Source organism: Rhinatrema bivittatum, chromosome 5 (genome assembly GCF_901001135.1).
Source record: "Rhinatrema bivittatum chromosome 5, aRhiBiv1.1, whole genome shotgun sequence".
In the NCBI taxonomy this organism is placed as follows: Eukaryota; Metazoa; Chordata; class Amphibia; order Gymnophiona; family Rhinatrematidae; genus Rhinatrema; species Rhinatrema bivittatum.
This window is the reverse complement of record NC_042619.1, coordinates 323,254,800-323,282,259: the sequence shown is the minus strand read 5'-3', so window position 1 is coordinate 323,282,259 and position 27,460 is coordinate 323,254,800. Positions and strand designations below refer to the sequence as shown.

General features: G+C 48.3%; 1 protein-coding gene across 38 annotated transcripts in view; it reads right to left on the bottom strand.

Moving 5' to 3' along the window:
- PNPLA4 (patatin like phospholipase domain containing 4) overlaps window positions 1-27,460 on the bottom strand; it is a 624,040-nt gene that overhangs the window by 190,917 nt on the left and 405,663 nt on the right. For 21 of the 38 annotated variants that reach the window (XM_029604391.1, XM_029604385.1, XM_029604410.1 and 18 more), the window contains exon 1: window positions 9,892-9,953. The exons of 8 other annotated variants lie outside the window; for them this stretch is intronic. The gene's annotated coding sequence lies outside the window, so the exon portion shown is untranslated. Of the gene's footprint in view, window positions 1-9,891; window positions 9,978-27,460 lie in introns of those variants that run through there. 9 more of the 38 variants (XM_029604406.1, XM_029604408.1, XM_029604412.1 and 6 more) reach the window with 3 other exon arrangements.

Genomic DNA, 27,460 nt, shown 5'->3' with positions numbered 1-27,460 from the left:
CGAAGCATCCGTACGCCAAGCCCTGTCGGAACACTTTGGAAGAGCTGGTTCCATGCTGTTCAGTATCACGTTAAAATTTTTCAGTTTCTCAAAGAGTCCCTCAATGAAGAATGTAACAGTAACTCCAGATGCATTACTCTGAACTTTTTGGCATTGAATTGAAGTTGCCAAACATTTGAGCCCTCCTCAAGCTTTCTTAGATCATGTTTCATTCTTTCTGCTTCTTCACTCTGTTGCAGATTTTAGTATCATCCACAAAAAGACTATTATGGGCCCTGGAGTCCAGGAAACCCACTAGGGGAGTGGCTCAAGACTGCAGGGCAGGACTCAGGACAAGACAAGGGCCAGTCTTCTGCCTAGCCAACCCCCTCCCCCACAGGTTGAGCTTTTGGGTTCTGGGGCCAGTAACTCTCTGCAGTGGCAGTGCATCATTGTGATGAGTCCACACAGGCAGGAACATGACTTGGAGAGGCAAGGCTTAAAGCAGGGCCAAATAGGCACAGCTGGGCATGCAAGGCCGGGCAGGTAAGGCTGAAGTCAGACATGTTTGGCAGGTAGAATAAGGCAGGCTGGAAAGGCAGGCAGGCTTTTCAGGCTTGACAAGGCAGGCTGGATAATAAGCAGGACCTGGAACTAGAAAAGACAAGGGTGAGACAAGGAAATGACTATTACAGGCAAGACTGGATACTGGAACAGACAGGACAAGACCAACATGGCAGACTAGGAAAACAAAGAACACAGAAGGCTGAAGGCAGCAAGGCTTGGAACAGACGGAATAGGCCTGAGGGACCCAAGGCAGGATACAAGAGAGAATAGGCCAGAGGCCTCAAAACAGGCAATAAGGCAAGATAGGCCTGAAGGCAAGGCAAGAAGGCCCATAGGCCACAAGGCAATGCAAGGCAAGAACAAGGGTCAGGTCACAGAGCCAGGAATGACACCAGGAGAAGAGAGACTACTATGGCAATACAGTTTTATATAGGCTTGGGACTTGGGTATGGCAGGGGCAGTGAGGAGGAAATTGACAAGACTAATGATGCATTCTGATGACCTCTGCTGGTGGGGAGGTTTCATGAATGTAGGATAAGGTTGCATAGCAAGCAAAACCCTAACAGTACTCCCCCCCCCCTTTTAAGATCCCCTCCTCCTGGGTCCCAATTTTCATTGAGGCTATGGTCAGGTAAATAAGGCAGGACTTGGCTGGGTAGACATGTTGAGGCTTGACTGGACAAACAAGGCTTGGCTTGGTTTGGCTTGAGGGCTGGATATCTGGAACAATACCCTCTTCTGGGTGCTTCAGGATTGGCAGAGCACCCTCTTCTGGACAGTAATGCTGTGGAAGAGTACCCCCTTCTGTGCGGTCAGACTGTAGAAGAGCACCTTCTGCTGGGTGGTCAGGGTGCATGGGCAGAAGCACTGCTGACTCGGTGTCGGAAAGGCAGAACCATTAGCATAGGGTGACTGGAGTGTGAAGTGACGAGTGTGAGGCCTCTGGCTCAGGATCCTTGAGAAACTGGATCACCGGCACAGGGTACATGGAGAGTGGAAACAGAAGCATGGGATAAGTGGAGCATAAGACCTCACTATTCAGAAAATGCTGAATGACCCAACTATATTGCCATTGTTAAGAGTACAGATCAATTTTATAGCCAAAAAAATGTGAAAGAATTCTCAGTTTAAATCTGGCCTTTGAGAGCAGGAAACCCTACCCTGATAAAGCATTGGATCTTCTAGAAGAACTGCAGATATATTTCAGTTCACATCTAGAACTCCCTTCAGAAAGTATTTCCGAGTTCTTTGAATTTAAGGAGGCCAAAAACATATGTTCTGTTGAAAGATGTGCCTGTCTAGATCTCTTTAAAGTGGCATTTTATGAAGCTTTTGAAAAGCTTGACAAATATTTGTCATTTGGCCAACTGGGTCTTAATTAACTGAAGCTGTAGGTTATTTGATCCTCAGCAAGTTTATGTCCTGCTAGAAGAATATGAGCATTTTCTGGCAATACCTGGTTTCTCTGAGGTTCCTGAACGTGAATTAAAATTGTACAGGGAAAAGATTGTGCCTGAAGCTGTTCAGAATCAAGCTATGATAGACCTCCAAGTATTTTGGCTTTCAGTCAAAGACAGATTCCAAATATTGCTAAATTGACCTTCAATTGTATAAACTCTGTCTCCAACTCTGCAGATTCAGAGGGAAGTTTTTCTCTGTATAATTTGATATTTTCTGCCAGAAGAAAATCAGTGAGAAAAAGGTAAAGGCACTTTGTTTTGTGTACTATAATTTAAATGAAAATACTGGATTGAGTATAAGCAGATAAAGATACCCTTGGGAATTTATCCCAAAATTCAGACCAACAATTGGAATCCTGAAGTCAATGTCCTTCTCCCAAACTTTTTCAAATGAAAGATACTTCCTTCCTCAGTTCTAAATGCTGAGTTAACATCTATTAAGTGACAAAGCACTGGCAAGATCCAACCCTCCAGATATTAGAATGTAGGCTCCTCATGGGGCTTGGATCTCCCTATGTATTTCTCTTTCTCTCTGATGGTAAACAAATGTTTGCACTCCTGGTGGTAAAAATTCCCAAGAAGTGTCCAAAATCCAAAAATTTCCTTCTTTCTGAGCAGGTAAGAACTGGTGGCAAAAGAATTCCAAAATAACCAGAACAAAACTCACTCCAAAAAATATTGCTCTATTCTTCTCTGACAGGTCACTGTTGTCCCTGCTTAGCTGAGCAGCAGGGAATAACAGCACCTCTTCTTGGCCTCCTAAGGCAGAGGTGAAAATCCTCCTTAGGCAGGTGCAGATGGCAGGCCAAATGCTTGTTGCAGATTATTGAAAAATGTAAACTCTACCCCCCCCCCCTTCCGCCACCCCCCCCCCCCCCCGTTAAATATATTACCTAAAATAAATTGTCTGGTATTCCCATTTCTATTGAAGCTTTGAAAATCATTCAGTCACAAAGAAGATTGATTCTCAAGTGAAGAAGATAAATATTCTCTGTACAGTTTGATACTTTCTGCCAGAAGGAAATCACTAACAGAGTCATTCTTTATTCTGTGATGTGCCGGTATCGCGTACGGTATGGCCTTATCGCACGCAATACCGGCCCGTCGAGATGGTATTATTCTAATTAGGGGAAGAGGAGGAGTGTGGGTGGGGTTTAGGTGGAGTTTTTCACATTATCACCAGCAGCACCGCGGGAAATAACTACATTTTTTCCCATGGCACTATGGGGGTGATAGTGTGCAGCACAGCCACACCACGGCAGGCAAAACCACACCGCCGTGATGCAGCCAGCTGTCCACTATCACCCCTGACCCTTTTTTTTCACACCTCATCATTCTGCTAGAAATATAGATATAGCAGAATGATGAATCTAGGGGTAAGTGATTTGATTACTGGCAATCGACGGCCTGAGAGTAGGAGATCACTCCAGGGACCTCCGCTGAACCACTAGGGACTTTCAGTAAGTCTTGGGGGGGTCGGGTGGGTGGGGGGTGCAATTAATTATCCACCACCTCATCTTTGATTCAAGAGCTCTTTTCTCCTATGTATCAACCCTCACAAAACCCCCGGCACCGACCATTCCAGACGATCAAGCACTCACTAAAGCGAACGAACTAGCAGACTTTTTCGACAACAAAATCACTTCACTTCTAGCTCCCCTCAAGGGACCATCTACACATCCAAAACACGTAATCAACATCACCCCCCAATCTTCGCAATCACCCGCTCAACAAACACCTCATTCAACCGCTCAACCACCACTCCCAACAGATCAACAACCATCGCACCCAAATGTCAAACAACCTAACACTTCACTAACACTACTCAACACTTTTGAGCTCACATCCACTCTAGAAATAGAGAATATTCTCAAGAAGATAAAACCATCCTCTCATCCATCAGACCATATTCCATACAACAAACTGTGTCTGATCTCCAACACCATAGCCAAACCTTTAGCAGACATTATTAACTGCTCCTTCTCTCAAGGACATGTCCCGAACCAACTCAAGTTAGCCATGCTCAAGCTGCTCCTCAAAAAACCTAACTTACCCACCTCAGACCCAGCAAACTTTAGACCCATAGCAAACCTCCCGTTGATTGCCAGAGTTATGGAGAAAGTTGTAAACAAACAACTTACAGAATATCTTGACGAAAACAACATCCTCACCTCAAACCAATTTGGCTTTCGCAAGTCTATGAATACCGAATCATTATTAACATCATTATCAGACACTATCATTTTCAACCTAGAAAAGGGCCAACCTTGCCTCCTCGCTCTCCTTGATCTTTCATCAGCGTTTGATACCGTTAACCACTCATGCCTCCTGCAACGCCTAATAGACATTGGCATTACAGGAGTAGTTTTTAACTGGTTCAAATCATTTTTGGAGAACAGAACATACAAGGTCAAGATAAATAACAAAGAGTCCCACACCATCGAATCCAAAAGGGGGGTACCACAAGGATCATCCCTCTCCCCGACTCTTTTCAATATTTATCTACTCCCACTTTGTCAACTTCTCACTAACCTTAAGCTAAGACATTACCTATACGCGGATGATATTCAAATCCTCATCCCTATAGAAGATTCCATATACAAAGCCATATCATTCTGGAATAAATGTCTGTCAGCTATCAACAATCTACTCACCAGCCTCAACTTGGTTCTAAATAAAACAAAACTGAAATCCTCATTATAACTCCGGAAAACTATACCCCTTCCTCACATTCTAACACTAATCAACATCCGGTCACCACAGGGCTCTCCACCACACAACAAGTTAGAGATCTGGGAGTCATCATAGACAACAGACTCAGTCTCAACAAATTCGTCAACAACACAACAAAAGAATGTTTCTTTAAACTTCAAACATTAAAGAAACTCAAACCTCTCCTCCTATACAGAGACTTCCGCATGGTTTACAAGCCATCATACTCCCAAAGCTGGATTATTGTAACTCTCTCCTCCTAGGCCTTCCAGCATGCACCATCAAACCACTTCAGATGGTCCTGAACGCCTCTGCAAGAATTCTATCAAATGCCAAAAAGAGAGATCATATCACCCCAATTCTCCACCATCTCCACTGGCTTCCAATTAAATACAGGATCCAGTTCAAGTCTTTAATGATGATACATAAGGCCTTACACAACATCGCACCTCTCAACCTAACATTCCAAATTCAATTACACACATCTGTGAAACCAACCAGAAGCGCCTATCAGAACAGACTAATCACACAACCTGTGAAATCCGTTCTGAGGAAACGTGCATTATCCACAGCAGGCCCTTCACTTTGGAACTCGCTCCCTCCAGACCTTCGTTTAGAACCATGCCACTCTACATTTAAAGGGAACTTAAGACTTGGCTTTTCAAACAAGCTTTCCCCTAGAGCCAAGAACACGAAGAAAAGTCTTTTCAAGCCCACAACGAGTTATTCAGATCTATTTTTTTCTTCCTTTGTTAATCAGAAATTTACACATGCTGACTTCAATGTAAAACTTATTACTTTGTTTTGTTCAATGTAAAACTTCTTTTATTCTGTTCTATGTAAACCGCTATTTGTAGCGATAGTTACTGTTCTTTGTGAACCGGGGTGATATGTATATTATACAGGAACCTCCGGTATATAAATTAATTTAAATAAATTTAAATAAATAATTAAATTTGAAGGGTCGGGGTGGGTTTGGGTTTCTTTTTTTTTACAACTCCCGTTGTAATTCAGGGCAGGTAAACGAAATAAAATCGGCCCAAACCACAAGAAACAAAATTTCCCACAGCGGGCCGATAACGAAGGCCAAATCAAAAGGTTTGGCTGAATCTCATCACTAAAGTAAACTGATATGGTTCTCCAAAGAGGTGGCTGAAAAAATAAAGGCAAAAAAAGATTAGTATTCCAAAAGTATAAATAAATCCAAAAAGAGAAACACAGGAAAAAATATCTGATGAAGCTTAAAGAGACAAGGAGAAAACTCAGTGGAAGAAAGAATCACCAAAGAAGTTAAAGCAAGGTGATAAAACATTTTTCAGATACATCAGAGAAAGGAGGAAGACTAGAGGTGGTATTTTAAGATTGAAAGGAGAAAAGGATCATTGTGTGGGGGGGGGGAAAGGAGGAAAAGTTGAGGGAAAAGCATAAATATTAGACCTTGGAGGAGGACCGTTGCTGGTAAGCAAGAGTATGGATGGGAGTGGAATAGATACAATCCCATTTACAGAAGAGAGTGTTTGGGTAGAACTAGCAAAACTGAAAGTGGACAAGGCCATGAGGCCTGGTGAGATACAATCCAGGATACTAAGGGAATTCAAAGAAGTTTGGGCAGGTCCCCTGAAAGACTTGTTCAATAGATCTTAAGAACATAAGAACATGCGATGGAGAAGGTACAGAGAAGGGCAACCAAAATGATAAAGGGAATGGAACAGCTTCCCTATGAGGAAAGGCTGAAGAGGTTAGGGCTGTTCAGCTTGGAGAAGAGACGGCTGAGGGGGGATATGATAGAGGTCTTTAAGATCATGAGAGGTCTTGAACGAGTAGATGTGACTCGGTTATTTTCACTTTCGAATAATAGAAGGACTAGGGGGCATTCCATGAAGTTAGCAAGTAGCACATTTAAGACTAATCGGAGAAAATTCTTTTTCACTCTATGCACAATAAAGCTCTGGAATTTGTTGCCAGGGGATGTGGTTAGTGCAGTTAGTGTAGCTGGGTTCAAAAAAGGTTTGGATAAGTTCTTGGATGAGAAGTCCATAAATGGCTATTAATCAGTTTTACTTAGGGAATAGCCACTGCTATTAATTGCATCAGTAGCATGGGATCTTCTTAGTGTTTGGGTAATTGCCAGGTTCTTGTGGCCTGGTTTTGGCCTCTGTTGGAAACAGGATGCTGGGCTTGATGGACCCTTGGTCTGACCCAGCATGGCAATTTCTTATGTTCTTATGGGTCAGACCAAGGATCCATCACGCCCAGCATCCTGTTTCCAACAGTGGCCAATCCAGGCTATAAGTACCTGGCAAGTACCCCAAAACTAAGTCTACCCCATGCTACTGATGCTAGTAATAGCAGTGGATATTTTCTAAGTCAACTTGATTAATAGCAGGTAATGGACTTATCCAAACCATTTTTAAACCCAGCTACACTACCTGCACTAACCACATCAAGTGGCAATAAATTTCAGAGTTTAATTGTGTGTTGAGTGAAAAAGAACTTTCTCTGATTAGTTTTAAAATGTGCTACATGCTAACTTCATGGAGTGCCCTCTAGTCCTTCTATTATCCGAAAGAGTAAATAACTGATTCACATTTACCCGTCCTACACCTCTCATGATTTTAAATACATCTATCATATCCCCCTTCAACCATCTCTTCTCCAAGCTGAACAGTCCTAAAGTATTAAGTCTTTCCTCATAAAGGAGCTGTTTCATCCCCTTTTTCATTTCGGTCGCCCTTCTCTGTACCTTCTTCATCGCAACTATATCTTTTTTGAGATGCGGCGACTAGAATTGCACAGAGTGTTCAAGGTGCGGTCTCACCATGGAGCAATGTAGAGGCATTATGACTGTTGCAACCATGGGCTTCGGATCCTGATGCAGGCACGGCCTACGGCTGGTGGTGAGGACACAGAGCCACGGTTGCTAGCTCATGGGAGAGCGTGAGCCCCTGAACCATGGCAAAACTCAAGGAGGAGCCCCAAGAAAACCGTTGGAGGTAAGAGCATGCAAGCATGGGCAGAGCAGGAACATACATGACTGAAACTGAGACAAGGAACTCAGAACAGGAACCAGGCAGGATCAGCCCTCCGCTGGACCTACACGGACCAGTGAGACCCAGCAACGCAATGCTGGTCTCAGGAGTAGCCCTCCGGCCACTCAAAAGCCCTTCCAGACCTGCTGCTTGGGAACGACAAGTGTGTGAGGCCAGACGGAGGCTGAGGGCAGGAACAAGATGAAGACTTGGAAGGACTCAGATGAGGACTTGGAACATGCAGGTGGGTACTGTCCCTAGGGCGCCCTAGACAGCCCACCATGGGCTGGTCACGGACCACCCTGTCCGCTTGCATGCCCTACACAACCTAGGAAGGCTGGTCGCGGACCACGTGAGAATGAGACAAGCGCCAGAAGGGGATCCAACCAAACAAGGCTCCTATGACCGGAAATAGGAACCGGATCTATACGGATTTATCCTCAGGGTGGCCATCTGAAGGACTCAAAGAGCTGTCAGACTCGGAACTTGGAAGACACGGAACTTGGAAGACTTGGAACACAGGAACATCAGAACATCAGGACTAGGCAACGAAGGAGCTCCGACGAGGCACTGTTCCTCAGGGCGCCCTACACAGCCCGCCATGGGCTGGTCACAGACCACCCTGTCTGCTTGCGCACCCTACACAACCTAGGAAGGTTGGTCGTGGACCACGCAGAAACAAGACAAGCACCAGAAGGGGATCCAACCAAACAAGGCTCCAATGACCGGAAATAGGAACCGGATCTATACGGATTTATCCTCAGGGTGGCCATCTGGAGGACTCGAAGAGCTGGTAGACTCGGAACTTGGAAGACACGGAACATTTGGAACTTGGAACACAGGCTCATCAGAACATCTGGAACATCAGGACTAGGCAACAAAGGAGCTCCGACGAGGAACGAGACCAGGAACATGAAGACACGGAACATGAAGACACGGAACAAAGAACCATCTTGGCACATGAAGACCACGGAGGACCACGGAGGACCTGGGCCAGCAAGGAAGAACATGAACATTTTTAAAGATGGCGCCGGCCATCCAGTGCTCCTACTATGTGACAGGGGCCGGCCAATGGCACAGATACCCTGTCACATGGTAAGGGCAAAGGGCCATCAGCGCCATTTTTATTAGCACAGCTGATGGCATGAGAGTGGGAGATCGCTCCCCGCGCCCCCACTGGACCACCAGGTAATTTTAAAATGGTTTGAGGGGGTTTGGGAGGGTGGGGGAAGCAAAGGGGTAATTTTTAAAGGGTCAGTGGGTATTTTTTTTATCGGGCCATCGGCGCCATTTTTATTAGTGGCAGCCAAAATGGCGCTGATGGCCCGAGAGCAGGAGATCGGTCCCGGGGCTTCCACTGCACCACCAGGTACTCGTAAAAAGTTTTGGGGGGGTTCGGGAGGGTGGGGGAAGGTAAGGGTTTAGTTTTAAAGGGTCGGGGTGGGTTTAGGGGTTGTTTTGGTGTGCCGGTTTTCCCACCCTCCCCCCAAATAACTCCCGTTAGTGGACACTAACCCATTAACGATTTTTCACGTTAAATCGGGGGAATTTCTATTGTATCTCGCACTCTAACGATTTTTAACGATTTAAAAAATATCGGATGATTTTTTTAAATTGTCAAAAAACGATTCACATCCCTAGTTCCAGTACCTGTCCTGCTTCAGTTCCTGCCTGATTCCAGATCCCTGCCTGCCTGCTTCAGTTCCAGCTTCCGTGATCTCCTAAGTCCCAGTGGCCGGGCTCCTATGGGCTCCTCCCGGGAGAGTCTCAGCTTCCTGGGTGAAGCTCACCGTCCATCGCCTGCCTGGTATCGGCCTCCCGGCCTGCCCTCAAGCAGAGACTATAGTCCATCTCTCCCCAATCTCCCGCAGGTCAGCCCAAGGGTCCACTAAAACAGCTAATTCACAACACTTATGTACCAAGCTAATTTAAATCACATAGCTAATATAACCATAGCATGTTCAAATGGTTTAAAATCCTTACCTGAAAAGCAGAATTTCCTGTTGAATTCAGCACAGAGAACCAGAGGCAAACAGAAGCCCTGAAAACCCCAGGTTATCTGGGTTCTGTTCCTATTGACCAAGACAATTTAAACTGTACAGTTAATTTCACCACAGCATGTTCAAATATATTAAAATTCCTACCTGGAAAAGTAAAATCTTCTTGTGATTCCAGCTTAGCACTCTTGGAGCAAATGAAAGCACTGCTTAACACAGTTCAGTCCCCTCGGTAGAAACTCTGAGTCAAGCCAAGTTAATTAATTCTGTTCTCAAGGTCAGAAAATCACACCTGCTTTCAGAAGCTTATTAAAGAGACAAACACTGAAAACCAAGAAACTAGCTTGCACATTTCTTATGCCTGACATTTCAGAATCTAGCTCACAGACTAAATATCTTCCTGTTCCACAGAATCCATGCCTGATGTCCTGTCTCTAGGTACTTTCAGTACTTCTTGTCAGACAGTAAGTGAAATGAAAATCCTGTTAAAACTTCTACTTGTGCCAAATTCTATCTGCACTTGTGCCAAATTCTATCTGCACTGAATGTTCAGTTCAAACTTTATGCTGATGATATTCAGCTATATGTTCCGTATAAGTCATCCTGGGCAGATACTTTTTCTCTGATCCAACTTTATATCAGTACAATTGAGCAATGGATGGCTCATAACCGTCTAAAGCTCAATAAAAAGAAAACAGAGCTTCTGTGTTTAAGCTTTATATCCAACCCTACCAACGCCCCACCAACTTGCTTAACCATAGGTACTGAAACCATACAGGTTACTAAATTAGCACGTAACCTCGGTGTATGGGTAGATATTAAATTATCACTAAAGCAACACATTTCAAAAGTGGTTAAAACTTCATTTTTCAAATTGCATGTTCTGAAAAGATTGCGTCCCCTTTTATTTTCTCATGATTATCGCTCAGTGCTTCAAGCACTGATTCTGTCTGGCCTAGACTATTGTAACGGCTTATATTTGGGATTGCCTGATTCTACTATTAAGCCTTTACAACTGATACTGAACTCGGCAGCTAGACTTCTTACCGGTACTCCATTAAAACATCACATCTCACCTATTCTGCACAAATTACACTGGCTTCCAGTTAAATATAGAATTCGTTATAAAATCATAATGTTAATCCATTCTCTGTTGAACAATAGTGACTCCACTTGGATGTGTTTCACTTTACATATCTATAAACCACAGAGAGAACTAAGATCTACAGGTAAAAATTTATTGGAAATTCCCTCAGTGAAGAATGCGGCATTGAGTATAACAAGAAATAGAGCTTTCTCGGTTGCTGGCCCCATTCTGTGGAATGCATTGCCTGACTCGCTTAGGCTAATAAGCAGCCGGAAGGAATTTAAGAAGGCTTTAAAAACCTATTTCTTTCAAGAGGCTTTTAAAGATTTAGAAACATCTTAGCTAAGTAAATAAGACTAAATAAGTTTGTATTATATTATATTACTTTACTTATTCTTGCTTTAAAATTTTTAATGTAATTGGCCATTCTCTGTTTAGTCATCATTATTTTTATTGATTACCTAAAATGTTGTATTTTTATTCATACCTATTTTACTGTTTTAAGTTTTATTTAGTATTAATTTTTAACCTTTTTAATTGTTAAGGTTATTTACTGCTGTAAACCGTTTTGGTCAGTAAGCCTTACTGGAAAACGGTATATAAATTTGTTTAAATAAAATAAATAAATAAGACAGCCTTGATCAAGAAGTCATGGTTCTACCTCAACCTCTGAAAGTCCAGAGGATCCACTCCAAGAAGGACCTGTAGCCATAGCCTTGTCCCGGTGGGAACCTGCCTTGTCTAGCCCTCTACCAAACTTAAGGGACTCCAGTCTAGCCGTTTCACTCCGAGAGGAGCTCAAGTCAGCCATGCTGCTCCAGGAGGAGCCCCAGACTACCATGCCAGTAGTTCCACTGTCCACTCACCCTGTACTGGTGGTCCAATCAATGGATCCTGAGCCAGAGGTTACATGCTTCACTTATCCCATGCTACTGGTTCCGCACTCCATGCACCCTGTGCTGGTGGTCCAGTTTCTCAAGGATCCTGAGCTGGAGGCCTCACACTCCAGTCACCCTATGCTAATGGTTCTGTCTTTCAGACACTCCGAGTCAGCAGTGCTCCTGCCCATGCACCCTGACCACCCAGCAGAAGGTGCTCTTCTACAGCCTGATCGCCCAGAAAGGGCGCTCTTCCACAGTCTGTCTGCCCAGCAGGAGGTGCTCTTCCACAGTATAACTGCACAACAGAGTGTGCTCTGCCAATCCTGAAGCACCCAGAAGAGGGTATTGTTCCAGACATCCAGCCCTCAAGCTAAGCCAAGCCTTGATTGTCCAGTCAAGCCTCAACATGTCTACCCAGCCAAGTCCTGCCTTATTTACCTGACCATAGCCTCAATGAAAATTAGAACCCAGGAGTGTTGTGCTCCACGGCCGTGGCCCCCACGACCGCTTCCCCCTACCTGATTCACAGCACCATGGGAGCCCCGGGGGAGGGCTCCGACTCAGGCCCCCGCTGCCCGTTGCAGGGGAAGCTGTCCTGCTTCCTCCCAGCGGCATCTCCCCTCCACCGGGGAAATCCAAGATGGCTGCCGCCATGCTTCAGCACTAGGCCACGCCCCCTCCACAGAATTAAAGGGACCCATCCCTTTAATGACCTCACCTGTTCTCTATCAGCCAGGGCAAAGGAAGTATAAAAGGCAGCTTCCTCTGCTCATCCAGTGACTTGGCAACGTCCTCCAATGCTGTCTAGTCTGCTTGCTTCGGTGAGTTCCCTGTGCTCGAACCCTGGTTCCTGTTCCATCTTGGTGTTTCTGGTTCCTGACTTCGGATTGGCTTTCGGTGATTCTCTGGTTCCTGACTTCAGATTGGCTTACGGCGACTCTCTGGTTCCTGACTTTGGATTGGCAAGCGGTGATTCTCTGGCATTCGACTTCGGACTGGTGAGCGTCGACCCTCTGGCACTTGACCTAGGACTCCATCTAGACCACCGTCTCCAAGGGCCCACCTAAGTCCCAGCGGCCCGGGTCCCTACAGGCTCCTCCTGGGGGGACCGCGGGCTTCCAGGGCGAAGCTCCAGTTGGCCTTTGCACCAATACCCTGACCTCCCTAGGTCCACCTAAGTCCCAGCGGACGGGTCCCTATGGGCTCCTCCCGGGGGGACCGCAGACCACCAGTGGTGAAGACACAGCGCTACCTCGCCTCTTCATCATCTCCGTGCTCGCCTAAGTCTCCAGTGCCAAGGGTCAGCTGGTCCTGCCTCCTGTTCTGCCTCGCCACCCGACGAGAGAGCCTACGGACCCTCCGAAAGGTATATCATCCTCTCGTCGGCCAAGGGTCCACAAGCCTGAGCATAACAGATTGCCAAGTCCATGGACCCGGCAGAGGCATCCGCCCGCCAGGCCATTCCGGGAATGGCCCAGCGCCTGAAGGAGCAACAACAGACCCTCGATGCCCTGGTCTCTGCGGTACAGGGCCTGACCCAGCGCCTTGAGGCATTAGGGCCCATGAATCCCACGCTGCCGTCTCCGCCTGGGGCTCAAGGAGGCCGCCCTACTCAGCCGCACACTGTCCAGGTTTCCGGGGGCGACCTGGGACAAGGAATTCCCACTCAACTCCCAGCACCCTCTCGATACGCCGGAGATGCAAAGCTGTGTCGAGGCTTCCTCAGCCAGTGCGAGGTTCGTTTTTCCTTGCTTCCCATGCAGTTTCCCAATGACTTGGTCAAAACCAGCTACATTATGTCCCTGCTCGATGGTAGGCCTCTGATCTGGGCCTCGCATCTGTGGGAAAGAAGGGACCCCATCTTTGAAAACTTGAGCCAGTTCCTGTCTGCCTTCCGGCAGCTGTTTGATGAACCTGTCCGCAAATCCACTGCGGTCTCTGAGTTACTCCGATTGCGACAAGGTACTCGGACTGTGGCCGAATACGCAATGGAGTTCCGTACCCTGGCCACAGAGCTGAATTGGAGAGACAACTGCCTCCACGGGATCTTTCTGGAAGGACTAGCCTCACACCTTCAGAACGAGCTAGCGGCAAAAGAACTTCTGGAAGACCTCGACGGCCTGGTAGATTTGGCCAACCGAGTAGATCGCCGGATGAGGCTTCGCCTCCCAGTAGTCAAGGGGACAAGGAGGTCCTCACCGCCTTCCAAGAATGCTCCTGAAGTTCCTGGAATGTCCGCCGAGGAACCCATGGAGTTGGGTCACGGAAGAGTCTCCCCACAGGAACGCCGCAGGCAGATAAGGGAAGGACTCTGTTTTTACTGCGGAGCAGCGGGCCATCAGATAGCAGTATGCCCGACTCGGCCGGGAAACGCCCGGGCCTAGGACCGAAAGGAGGTCTCATCCTGGGCCATGACTCTCCAGTACCTCCACTAACGCTACCAGTTGCGTTAACCTTCGCCGGCGGCAAGTTCCACACTTTGGCCTTGGTGGACTCCGGCGCCGGGGGTAACTTCATCATGAAGAGTCTGGCGGAGCATTTGGAGTTACCACAAGCTCGCCTTCCAGCGCCTTTGGTCATCTCCTCCATTCAAGGGAAACCTCTCCCAGAACGCGTGACACACACCACACTCAGTGGGGTTGGAATCCTCCACCAGGAGCGCATGCCATTGTATGTTCTGGAGTACTCCATACACCCAATCGTCTTGGGCCTTCCCTGGCTGCAGGAGCACGAGCCTCAGTTCAACTGGAAAACTCTGCAGTTGTCTTGCTGGGGGCCGAAGTGCCACGGCCACTGCCACCAAACCGTGGTTCCCGTCCCCTGTCCCGTGGCTTCCACCAGCCTTCCTGGTCTGCCGGCCCCTTATGCCTTGTTTGCAGATGTATTCTCAAAAAAGAAGGCAGAGGTACTTCCACCCCATTGTCCCTTTGATTGCGCCATCAATCTCCTCCCTGGTACTGAGCCTCCTCGGGGCCGCACCTACGCCCTCTCGCCTGCTGAGACACAGGCCATGAAGGAGTACATCAGAGAGAACCTGGAAAAGGGCTTCATTTGGAAGTCGAAGTCACCCGCAGGGGCGGGGTTCTTCTTCTTCGGGAAGAAGGATGGGACACTTCGCCCGTGTATTGACTACCGGGGCTTGAATGCCATAACGGTCAAGGACCGTTACCCTCTGCCTCTCATCTCTGAACTCTTTGACCGATTACAGGGGGCGAGGATCTTTTCTAAGCTAGACCTCAGAGGGGCATACAACCTCATTCGAATCAAGGAGGGGGACGAATGGAAGACGGCCTTCAACACCCGAGACGGCCACTATGAGTATTTGGTGATGCCGTTCGGGCTCTGTAACGCCCCTGCCGTATTTCAGAATACCATGAACGAGATCCTCCGCGACCTCTTGTACCAGTGCGTGGTCGTATACTTAGACGACATCTTGATATTCTCCAAGGACTTAGCGGCCCACCGCCAACACGTCGTCCAAGTGTTACAACGCCTGAGAATAAATTATATGCGAAGCTCGAAAAGTGCCAGTTCGAGCAAGAATCTCTCCCCTTCCTGGGATATATAGTCTCCAGTCAGGTATTCCGTATGGATCCACAAAAGCTAAAAGCCATTCGGGAATGGCCACAACCGTCTGGACTAAAGGCACTTCAAAGATTTCTGGGCTTCGCCAATTATTACCGCTCTTTCATTCCCCACTACGCCTCCGTTGTTGCTCCTATGACGGCCCTGACCCGAAAGGGCGCAGACCCCAAAAATTGGCCTCCAGAAGTGGAAACCGCCTTTTGTCGCCTCAAGGAGGCATTCATGCAACAACCTTGCCTCAGGCACCTGGACCCGCAGTGGCCATTTTTTGTCGAGGTGGACGCATCCTCGGAGGGAGTGGGGGCCATACTGAGTCAGGCCTCTGACGGCCATAAGCTACGTCCGTGTGCCTTTCTCTCCCGCCAGTTTTCGCCGGCAGAACGGAATTATGCCATTGGTGATAAGGAGCTCCTGGCCATCAAGGTGGCCTTAGAAGAGTGGCGCCCATGGCTGGAAGGGGCTCAACACCAGTTCACAGTCTTCACAGACCACAAGAATCTGGAATACTTGCATCGCGCTCAGCGTCTCAACCCACGACAAGCCCGTTGGGCCCTGTTCTTTACCAGCTTCAATTTCATCCTCAGGTATAGATCGGCTGGGAAAAACGTTAAGGCTGACGCCCTGTCACGGGTATTTGAGTCTACGGAAGAGGCCGAGGAGCCGCAGTTTATAATTGAACCATCCCGTATCCTGTTGTCGGCCACCACTACCATCCCACCCGGGAAGACACTAGTTCAGCCATGTTGGCGGAAACAAGCCTTGGCATGGGCTCACGACTCACATTGTTCCGGCCACCCTGGACAATCCCGGACATTACAGACCTTGCGACGGTATTACTGGTGGCCGCGGATGAATAAAGACTTCCGGGCGTACGTGGAGTCCTGCCAGTCATGTGCCCGCCACAAGAGGATCCCCAGTGCAGTTCTAGGCTTACTTCAACCCTTACCGGCGCCCTCAGAACCCTGGACCCATGTGGCAACCGATTTCGTGGTGGACCTGCCGCGATCCAGCGGCAACACCGTGATCTGGGTGGTCGTCGACCGTTTTAGTAAAATGGTGCATTTTGTGCCATTGCCAGGATTGCCATCTGCACCACAGCTGGCCCAGCTGTTCGTCCAGCATATCTTTTGGCTACACGGCCTGCCCCAAAGTATTCTGTCGGATCGAGGCCCTCAATTCACAGCCACGTTCTGGAGGGCTCTCTGTCAAAAGTTCGACGTCACCCTGGATTATACGTCGGGCTGTCACCCTCAGACCAATGGTCTCGCGGAGCGAACCAACCAGACGTTGAAGCAGTTCCTCCGCATCTACGTCAATGAAAAGCAAGATGACTGGGCTAGCTTGTTACCATGGGCTGAATTCGCTCTTAACTCCCATCTCTCCGCAGCTACGGGATCCTCTCCGTTCCAAATTGTGTATGGAAAACAGCCACGACCGCCTCTGCCCGTGGCCATCACCGTGCCATCTCCGCTGGCCCAGTTCTCAGCGGAAGAGCTACATCGCCTGTGGGTATCCACACAACGCGCCCTGATCAAGGCCGGTCAGGCGGCAAAGAGGTATGCGGACCAACGGAGAAGACCTTATCCACCTTTTAAACCGGGCCAAAAGGTTTGGCTAAGTACACAGTTCATCCGGTTGAAGCTGCCTTCATCGCGACTGGCCCCGCGATTCATCGGGCCGTTTCCCATTATCCGACAGGTGGGTTCTGTCTCTTACCAACTCCGTCTCCCTCCGTCTCTCAAGATACACAACACGTTCCACGTCTCCCTCCTAAAGCCTCTGGTATTGTCATGGCCCTCCAGCACACCTCCTACTCCTCAACCTGTCGCCTCTGAAGATGACCTTACCTACCAGGTCCGGGAGGTGTTAGATGTGAGAAAACATCATAGGAAATGGGAGTATCTACTGGCATGGGAGGGCTTCGGTCCCGAAGAGAATTCCTGGGAGCCCATGGCTAACATCCTGGATCGGAGTCTATTGGACCAGTTCCACAGAGACCACCCGTCCAAACCCAGGCCTCCAGGGAGACGCCCTAAAGAGGGGGGTACTGTTGTGCTCCCCGGCCGTGGTGCCCCACGACCGCGTCCCCCTACCTGATTCACAGGACCATAAGAGCCCCGGGGGAGGGCTCCGACTCGGGCTCCCGCTGCCCGTTGCAGGGGAAGCCGTCCTGCTTCCTCCCAGCGGCATCTCCCCTCCACGGGGGTAATCGAAGATGGCCGCTGCCATGCTTCAGCATTAGGCCACGCCCCCTCCACAGAATTAAAGGGACCCATCCCTTTAATGACCTCACCTGTTCTCTATCAGCCAGGGCAAAGGAAGTATAAAAGGCAGCTTCCTCTGCTCATCCAGTGACTTGGCAACGTCCTCCAACGCTGTCTAGTCTGCTTGCTTCGGTGAGTTCCCTGTGCTCGAACCCTGTTTCCTGTTCCATCTTGGTGTTCCTGACTTCGGATTGGCTTTCGGTAATTCTCTGGTTCCTGACTTCGGATTGGCTTACGGCGACTCTCTGGTTCCTGACTTTGGATTGGCAAGCGGTGATTCTCTGGCATTCGACTTCGGACTGGTGAGCGTCGACCCTCTGGCACTTGACCTAGGACTCCGTCTAGACCACCGTCTCCAAGGGCCCACCCAGGTCCCAGTGGCCCGGGTCCCTACGGGCTCCTCCTGGGGGGACCGCGGGCTTCCAGGGCGAAGCTCCAGTTGGCCTTTGCACCGATACCCTGACCTCCCTAGGTCCACCTAAGTCCCAGCGGTCGGGTCCCTACGGGCTCCTCCCAGGGGGACCGCAGACCACCAGTGGTGAAGACACAGCGCTACCTCGCCTCTTCATCATCTCCGTGCTTGCCTATGTCTCCAGTGTCAAGGGTCAGCTGGTCCTGCCTCCTGTTCTGCCTTGGCACCCGACGAGAGAGCCTACGGACCCTCCGAAAGGTATATCATCCTCTCGTCGGCCAAGGGTCCACAAGCCTGAGCATAACAAGGAGGAGGGGATCTTAAAAGGGGGGGGGGGGGGGGGCTACTGTTAGGATTTCACTTGCTATGCAGTCTTATCCTACATTCATGATACCTCCCCACCAGCAGAGATCCTCAGTGTGCCTCATCACTGGTCTTGTCAAGTTCCTCCTCACTGCCCTTGCCATATCCAAGTCCCAGCCCTATATAAATCCATCTTGCCATAGTAGTCTCTCTTCTCATGGTGTCACTCCTAGCTCTGTGACCTGACACTTTTTCTTGCCTTGCCTTGCCTTGTGGCTTACGGGCCTTCTTGCCTTGTTTTTGCCTTGCCTTAAAGCCTTCAGGTCTATCTTACCTTGTTCCCTGTCTTGAGGCCTCTGGCCTATTCTCTTGTATCCTGCCTTGGGGCCCTCAGGTCTATTCTGTCTGTTCCAAGCCTTCCTGTCTTCAGGCTTCTCTGTTCTCCAGGTCCTGCTTAGTAACCAGCCTGCCTTGTTCTACCTGCCAAACCTGTCTGACTTCAGTCTTCCCTGCCCGGCCTTGTGTGCCCAGCTGTGCCTATTCGACCCTGCTTTCAGGATTGCCTGCCCAGCCTTGCTGCCCCATGTTCCTGCCTGTGTGGACTCACCACTTTGATGCACTGCCACTGTAGAGACCTACTGGTCCCAGAATCCAAGGGCTCACCATGAGGGGGAGGGGCATGGCTAGGCAGAAGACTGTCCCTTGTCTTGTCCTGACTCCTGCCCTGCAGTCCCAAGCCACTCTCCTGCTGGGTTTCCTGGACTCCGGGGACCGTAATATTTGTCTTTTTGCGGATGATACTAAGATCTGCAACAGAGTGGACACAACTGAAGAAGCAGGCAGAATGAAACGTGATCTAAGAAAGCTTGAGGAGTGTTCAAAGGTTTGAAAACGTCAATTCAAATGCCACAAAGTTCAGAGTCATGCATCTTGGGTGCAGAAATCCAAAGGAGATCTATGTGATGGGGTGTGAGAAATTGATATGTACGGAATGGGAAAGAGACCTCTGGATGTCAGTGTCTGATGATCTGAAAGCAGCAAAGCAAGGCCAGATGGATGCTGGGCTGTATCGATAAAGGCATAACCAACACAAAAAAGGAGGTGATAATGCCGCTGTACAGGTCATTGGTGAGATCTCACCTGGATTTCAGTTCTGGAGACCATATCTCAAAATCAGAGAGTCAGGATTGAAGCCGTCCAAAGAAAGGCAACCAAATTGGTGTGGGGTCTGCTCTGGAAAACTTATGAGATGAGACTGAAGAATTTTAATATCTACACCCTGGTGGAAAGAAAGGACAGGAGAGATATGATAAAGACGTTTAAATAGCTGAAAGGTATTAATGATAGAGATGTGAATCGTGTCCTCGATCGTCTTAACGATCGATTTCGGCTGGGAGGGGGAGGGAATCGTATCGTCGCCATTTGGGTGTTTAGAGTATCGTGAAAATCGTTAAAATCGTGAACCGGCACACTAAAACCCCCTAAAACCCACCCCCGACCCTTTAATTTAAATCCCCCACCCTCCCGAACCCCCCCCAAATGCCTTAAATTACCTGGGGGTCCAGCGGCGGTCCGTAGCTAAATCGGGGGAAGGGGGAGGGCAGGAAAACCGGCACACTAAAACACCCTAAAACCCACCCCCGACCCTTTAAATTAAATCCCCCACCCTCCCGAACCCCCCCCCCCAAATGCCTTAAATTACCTGGGGGTCCAGCGGCGGTCCGGAACGGTCTCCTGCAATTGAATCGTGTTGTCTTCAGCCGGCGCCATTCTGCGCCGCCATTTTGCAAAATGGCGGCGCAAAATGGCGGCGGCCATAGACCAACACGATTCGACTGCAGGAGGTCGTTCCGGACCCCCGCTGGACTTTTGGCAAGTCTTGTGGGGGTCAGGAGGCCCCCCCAAGCTGGCCAAAAGTCCCTGGGGGTCCAGCGGGGGTCGGGGAGCGATTTCCTGCCGCGAATCGTTTTCCGTACGGAAAATGGCGCCGGCAGGAGATCGACTGCAGGAGGTCGTTCAGCCGGGGTTCAGATCGTGTTGGTCTATGGCCGCCGCCATTCTGCGCCGCCATTTTGCAAAATGGCGGCGCAGAATGGCGCCAGCTGAAGACAACACGATTCAATTGCAGGAGGCCGTTCCGGACCGCCGCTGGACCCCCAGGTAATTTAAGGCATTGGGGGGGGGTTCGGGAGGGTGGGGGATTTAATTTAAAGGGTCGGGGGTGGGTTTTAGGGGGTTTTAGTGTGCCGGTTTTCCTGCCCTCCCCCTTCCCCCGATTTACGATTTTTTGACGATAAATCGGGGGAATTGGTATTGTATCGTGGCCCTAACGATTTTTGACGATTTAAAATATATCGGACGATATTTTAAATCGTCAAAAAACGATTCACATCCCTAATTAATGATGCACAAGAATCACATCTTTTCCACTGGAAAGAAAGCTGTAGAACTAGGGGTCTTAGCTCCAAGGGGGTAGGCTCAGGATCAACATTTGGAACTATTTCTTCATGGAAAGGTTGGTGGATGCATGGAACCCCCTCCTAGAAGAGGTAGTGAAGACAAGAAATGTTGTTGGGTTTCTCAGGGTGAGAGGCTCCTACTCTCCTTTTAGATAGTAGTACTGAGTCCCTGGGCCCTTGGGAACTCAGACATAGAGTAAAAATAAACAATTTTACAAAAGGTAACCAAAAATGAGGAAAGAAAGGTAGATAGAATTTCTTCTCCAAAACAATAGGATTAAAAGCTGGAACTTTTAAAATGGGGAAAAAGGCACCTTTTCTTCTAATCTGTGCCCCAAGTTTCTTTCCAAGAAACATAAAAGGACTATATTCATATTCTATGCAGTTCGGCAGGTTAGTCGGATACATTTATCTGAGTAATTTAGCTTATATATTCAGTGGTGCGGCCATGGCACTGAATATATACAACTATCCTAAAGGTAGCTGGACACAATTTTCTGGTTAACGTTAGAACAGGTCTATGGAATGACCAGAATTAGCTGGATAATTTTTCAGAATATCAGCAAGATAAATTAGCCAGCTAACTGAGCATCTCCCATTTACAACCACAGGATGTCCCTGACTTATATAGCCAAATGTTAGTTGGATAAAAAGATATCTGGCTAGTATTTATCTGGATACGTGCCCAAAAATTCATTTAGCCAGATAACTTCTGAGTTATCCGGCTAAATGCTTCTAAATATGGACCTCCCACACATCCTCTTCCCAAAACAAACCAAAACGAGGAGCAAGCATGAAAGCATTAGAGATGTGCATTCATTTGCAACGCATTGGCAATCCGCAACGTAAACGTCCCTATTCATTGTATTCGTAGGTTTGCGAAACGCATCGCGATCCCCCACGAATACAACATATCATATTAGTTTCATTCTTTTGGCTCGCAGTGATTTTTTAGCGGCCGTTTGAAATAGGAGATAGCATAAACCATCCCTTTCCTGTGAGTCATAAGTGACCACACAGCCCTGTCACAGAGTGGGTCAGACAGGTTGGCAAGGAGACCAGAATGCAACCTATCAGAGCTAAGCATTTTTTGTAATGCAGCCAATCGCCGCTCTCACTCAGTGCTCTGCGATGCTATTCCTGAAGATGCAGCACTATTTATACATTAAGCCCGCAGCGTGCCATGCACTTTCTTGGCGGGGATGGTCTGGGGAGGTGGTCTGGGGAGGTGGCTTCACTCAGAGCTAGTCTGAGTGTCTCAAATCTGTATTCAATTGCTAGCTACTTTGATAGAATTTTCCATTGAAAAAGATATTTGTTCAATTTGGCTGCATTGCCAGCTAGCCATGTTTTTTTTTTACCACACTTATTTTTTATTGATCTGAGATGGTCTCTCTGTCTGTACCACTGAGAGAAGCTGCTAGCAGTGACATTTTTCAGCTTATTTTACCCCTTGGGGTACGTTGCAAGCAGGATTTGGGTGTTGTGGGTAGGAGATATATTAATTAAATTGCTAGCTACTTTGATAGAATTTTCCAACGAAAAATATATTTCTTCATTTTTGCTGCTGTGCCAAGCAAGCCATCCTTTTTATTTAACTGCAGTTTTTTTTTATTGAACTCAGGCTGTCTCTTTGAGCTCTTTTAAGCCAAGAAGACACGCAGTGCACTCACTGGGCATCAGTGGGCACTGGGCAGTTTTGCAGACTCACATATATATTATTGGGACAGCAGTGCTCTCTGAAGCCAAATCCCCAGAGGGCCTCTTTTTTAGTTACAAGCTTGGTGTGTGCATACAGCGGTCCCAGTTTTAGTGTACATCCAGGCACAGCCTCGTGGGCCTGGGGGCACTTTTGCAAACTCACGAATATTGGGAGAGCGGTGCTCTCTGAAGCCAAATCCCCAGTGGGCCTCTTTTGTAGTTTCAAGCTTGGTATGTGTGCACATACAGTGGTCCCAGTTTTAGTGTACATCCAGGCACAGCCTCATGGGCCTGGTGGCACTTTTGTAGACTCACATATATTGGGAGAGTGGTGCTCTCTGAAGCCAAATCCACAGTGGGCCTCTTTTGGAAATCATTCTTTAGTTGAAATCCCTAGTAGGCACTAGGCAGTGATATTAACTCCATAATGTCAGGGAAAGGGAGACGTGGTCGAGTGATTGGGACAGGCAGAAGAGGCACTTCAAAAGGCAGTGCCAGTCCCTCATTAAAGTTAAAAAAGGACCTGTTCCAATCTAAAATCTCTGGAGGGGCAGGCAGTTCCATCCAGAAAAAAATGAAATTTAAAGATGATGCATTGCCACCACTTGTTTCTGACCCTGTAGTTTTAGAGGTGAGGGAAGGGGAGGCTGAGTCATGCCAGACAAAATGGTGACACCCAAAAGCAGCAGTGCGACAGCAGGCTCGACTTAGTGTTGACAATGTAGTGCTGGCACTGTTTGCTTCTGATTCCGATGAAGAATCATCTTATGTGGTATTCTCATCATCAGAAATGGAAGACGTAATAGCTGAAGAAGGTTTAGGAGGATTAGTTAGTCCTGTCTTAGCCTCCACTTCAGTGCAACAGGGGAGATATGAAACTGATGATGAAGAGAAGGAAGAGCAGTCAGTGCAGGCACAGAGTATGACTGATGCCCCTGGCATTGCTTCTCAGGGTGCACCCACTACTTCAGCTCCAGTGCCAGCATCTACCCCAAAGGCTTAAGAGAAGGGATCACAAAAGAAATCTGCGACCTAGAGCCACGTTAAAGTGACGGAGGACCCGCGTTTTGCTCGGTGTAATTACTGTGGCAGGGCTATTAGCAGAGGCAAGCAAATGGGACATCTATCTAATTTTGGCATGACGCATCATATGAAGAGGCAACGCCCAACAACAGTACTGCCATCTGGGGATGGTGGCAGTACCAGTCAGGGGGCCCCTTTTTCCAGGCAGCGTAAAGTGTTTGAAAAGGAGCAGAGTCACCCCACGCCAGCCCCTTCTAGCAGTCAGATGGCAGGCCAGCAGCCCCATACCATGTGGCAGAAGCGACAACCCACCATGGAGGAAATGGGGTGGTATGCGGTAACGCTATCCCGGGGTAGGAAGCAGGCAGCCTCAAAAGTTGTAACCAGGAGCATTGGGGAAATGATTGCCCTTGATGACCAGCCCTTGCAGATAGTAGAGAATGTGGGTTTAAAGCATTTTCTGAAGGTCATAGTTCCAAATTACAAAGTCCCCTCCAGAACCACATTTAGCAGAAAGGTCATCCCCAGCCTGTGCAACCAGTGTTGCAGTCGCATCCAAGCGCTGCTAGGTAAAGCACAGGGGAGTGTGCATTTCATCTGCGATATCTGGACCGCCATGAATGCTGCACACTCTTACCTCTCTCTGACAGCACATTGGTGGGACCTGGCTGAGGCAGGGGCAGGCAACAGCTCTATTAGTGACAAGTATCAGGGTGGAGGTGGGCTTTACTGCATACCCACCTGACGGACGAGGCCCATACCTCAACCAATATTTTAGCATGCATCAGACAGATGCTGGAGGGCTGGCAACTACACCAGCAAGACAGGAATCCTCAGGCAGGGTTCTTTGTCACAGACAATGGTGCAAACATGGCAAAAGCAATAACCAACGGGCACTTTCAGAACATCCAAAGTTTTGCATACACTGCACCTGGTAGTGAAGTCAGCTCTGGGGTTGGAGTCCAATCATCAAGAGGATGAATACCTGCATGCATTAATACACAAGTGCAGGAACATAGCAGCGCACTTCCACAGAAGTGTGAAGGCGGGGCAGGTTCTCCGACAAAAGCAGACTGATTTGGAGATGCCTTACAAGCGTCTCATTCAAGACATTGCCACCCGGTGGAATTCACCTTTATGATGCTGCAGAGGTTAGTGGAGCTGCAGACACTCCTTCATGAACTTTCTGGTTCAATGGACATAGGTGTGCATAATCCCCTAAGGCATCATAATTGGTTAGTCATGAGTCAGCTGGTAAAAATCCTGCAGCCTTTCAAGGATGTCACGGAGGAGCTGAGTTCCAGAAGTGCTACCTTGGCTGACATCATCCCTATAGTTAATTTTCTGGAGGAAAATTTGGAGGGCTTTAAACAGGAAGAGGGAATGACAGCCGAGGTGCTGCATTATCTGGACTTTTCGCAGGAGCAGGTGCAAGAGAGATTAAGGCCTTTAACAGACAACCATACATACATGCTCGCCACAGTCTGTGATCCTCATGTGAAAGGGAAACTTGCCCTACAGTCCAATTGATTCTCATTTGTGAAGGACCTGCTGTTAGCAAAAGTCCATGATCAGGAGCGCCATAGGCAGAGACAGATTAGGCATGAAGCAAAGAAAGAAACAGCGGTGGGCACTTCAGAGAGTAGTGCTTGCCCAAGCAGGAACAGCAATCTGTCAGCAACAGCTAGTACTTCCTCCTCCTCCACGTCATTATACCAAAGACATGTTGCCCATAAAGAATTAGGGATGTGAATCGTTTTTTGACAATTTAAAAAAATTGTCAATATTTTTTAAATCGTCAAAAATCGTTAGAGTGCGCGATACAATACAAATTTCCCCGATTTATCGTCAAAAATCGTTAAATCGAGCACGGGAATTATTTGGGGGGAGGGTGGGAAAACCGGCACACCAAAACAACCCCTAAACCCACCCCGACCCTTTAAAACAAATCCCTTACCCTCCCCCAACCTCCCGAACCCCCCAAAAATGTTAAATTACCTGGTGGTCCAGTGTGGGGGGGTCCCGGCACGATCTCCCGCTCTCGGGCCATCGGCGCCATTTTGGCTGCCACTAATATAAATGGCGCCGATGGCCCGATAAAAAAAAAACCACCCGGCCCTTTAAACCGACCCCCCTTAGCCTCCCCCACCCTCCCGACCCCCCCAAAACCTTTTAAAATTACCTGGTGGTCCGAGGGGGGGCACAGGGAGTGATCTCCCGCTCTCGGGCCATTGGCTGCCACTCATAAAGATGGCGTTGATGGCCCTTTGCCCTTACCATGTGACAGGGTATCCGTGCCATTGGCCGGTCCCTGTCACATGGTAGGAGCACTGGATGGGCGACACCATCTTTAAAGATGGCGCCAGCCATCCATGCTCCTACCATGTGACAGGGGCCGGCCAATGGCACGGATACCCTGTCACATGGTAAGGGCAAAGGGCCATCGGCGCCATTTTATTTTAGCGCAGCTGATGGCCTGGGAACGGGAGATCACTCCCCGCGGCCCCCCTGGACCACCAGGTATGTGTAAAAAGTTTTGGGGGGGGGGGGGTTGAGAGAGTGGGGGAGGCTAAGGGGGTAATTTTAAAGGGTTGGGGTGGGGTTCTTTTTATCGGCGCGAGCCTCACTAAAAAAATTAGTGATGTGAATTGGAATCGGAACCGATCCCAATTCACATCTCTAACGATCAGATTTCCCCTCCCCCCCCCCCCCCCCACCCCCCCCCCCCCCCCCCCCAGCCGAACCCGATCGTTAAAACGATCGGGCACACGATTCACATCCCTATAAAGAATCATCTGTTCTGCTGCAGGCTAGAGAGAAAGCAGCTGGCATGAGTGACTCTCAGCCCACCCAAGCAAAGGAGACACCATCACAACTGTCAGTGACACGGTATCTCTCAGAACCCACAGAGGACATGCAGACAGATCCGCTTGCATATTGGGCACACAAGTTCACTGTCTTGCCACACTTAGCCAAAGTAGCTCAGCGATATCTGTCATGTTCACCAACCAGAGTGCCCAGTGAACGTGTATTTTCAATGACAGGGGATATCATGAGCCCTCACCGCTCAAGGCTGGCACCAGAGTTGATGGAAATGCTAGTGTTTTTGAAGATAAACCTGCCTTTGCTTGGGTTTCCAAATTTTCCCTGTGAATGGCAAGATGAATAAAAGCAATTGAAAGCCTTGCAGCAGCTCCAACTGCCTCCTATGCTCCAGATAATATCAGCACATGTACCTGACATGAAACGCTGTGCCTGTCCGTCCACTGTCCAGGTCGTATGTCCCTACAAGGGCCTGACCTCAAATGCTGTGCCTGTCTGGGTTTAGTTCTAGCATTTCTAATTTCAGTTTCATGTATTTGTGCATCACTTCTTTCCAGAATATTCTTTTCCTGTTTTGCAACATTTGGAATGTAAGAACATAAAAAACTGACTTAAAATGTTTGGAGCTTGCATATTTCATATGCTCAATAGTTATCATGACCTCCATAATATGGGTCATGTTCCCAAAATCTTTCTTAGGTGCCAATAGTAATCTGTCTAGTACTATAGAAAACTGGTGTCCCTACGAGGACTTGACCTCTATCCTTGAATGCTGTGCCTGTCCATCCAGGCCTTATGTCCCTAAAAGGGCTTGACCTCTAATACTGTGCCTATCCAGCCACCTTTGGAATGTAAGAACATATAAAGCTGACTTAAGATATTTGGAGATTGCATAGTTCATATGCTCATATGTTCAATAGTTTTCCTGACCTTCATAATATGGGCCATGTTCCCTAAATCTTTCTTAGGTGCCAACAGTAATGTTTCTAGTACTATAGAAAACTGGTGGTAATTGCACTGTAGTGAATCCTCTGTCTTCCCATAGTTTACAGAGGTACTGTGTAAACTACAAAGTCAACATAGGTTGATATTGTAGATATGGACTTGAGTAACGGTTTTCTTTTTTCTGAGAGCTCTTCATGTTCCTTTGTCATCAGCTGAAGTACATAAGTATAGTT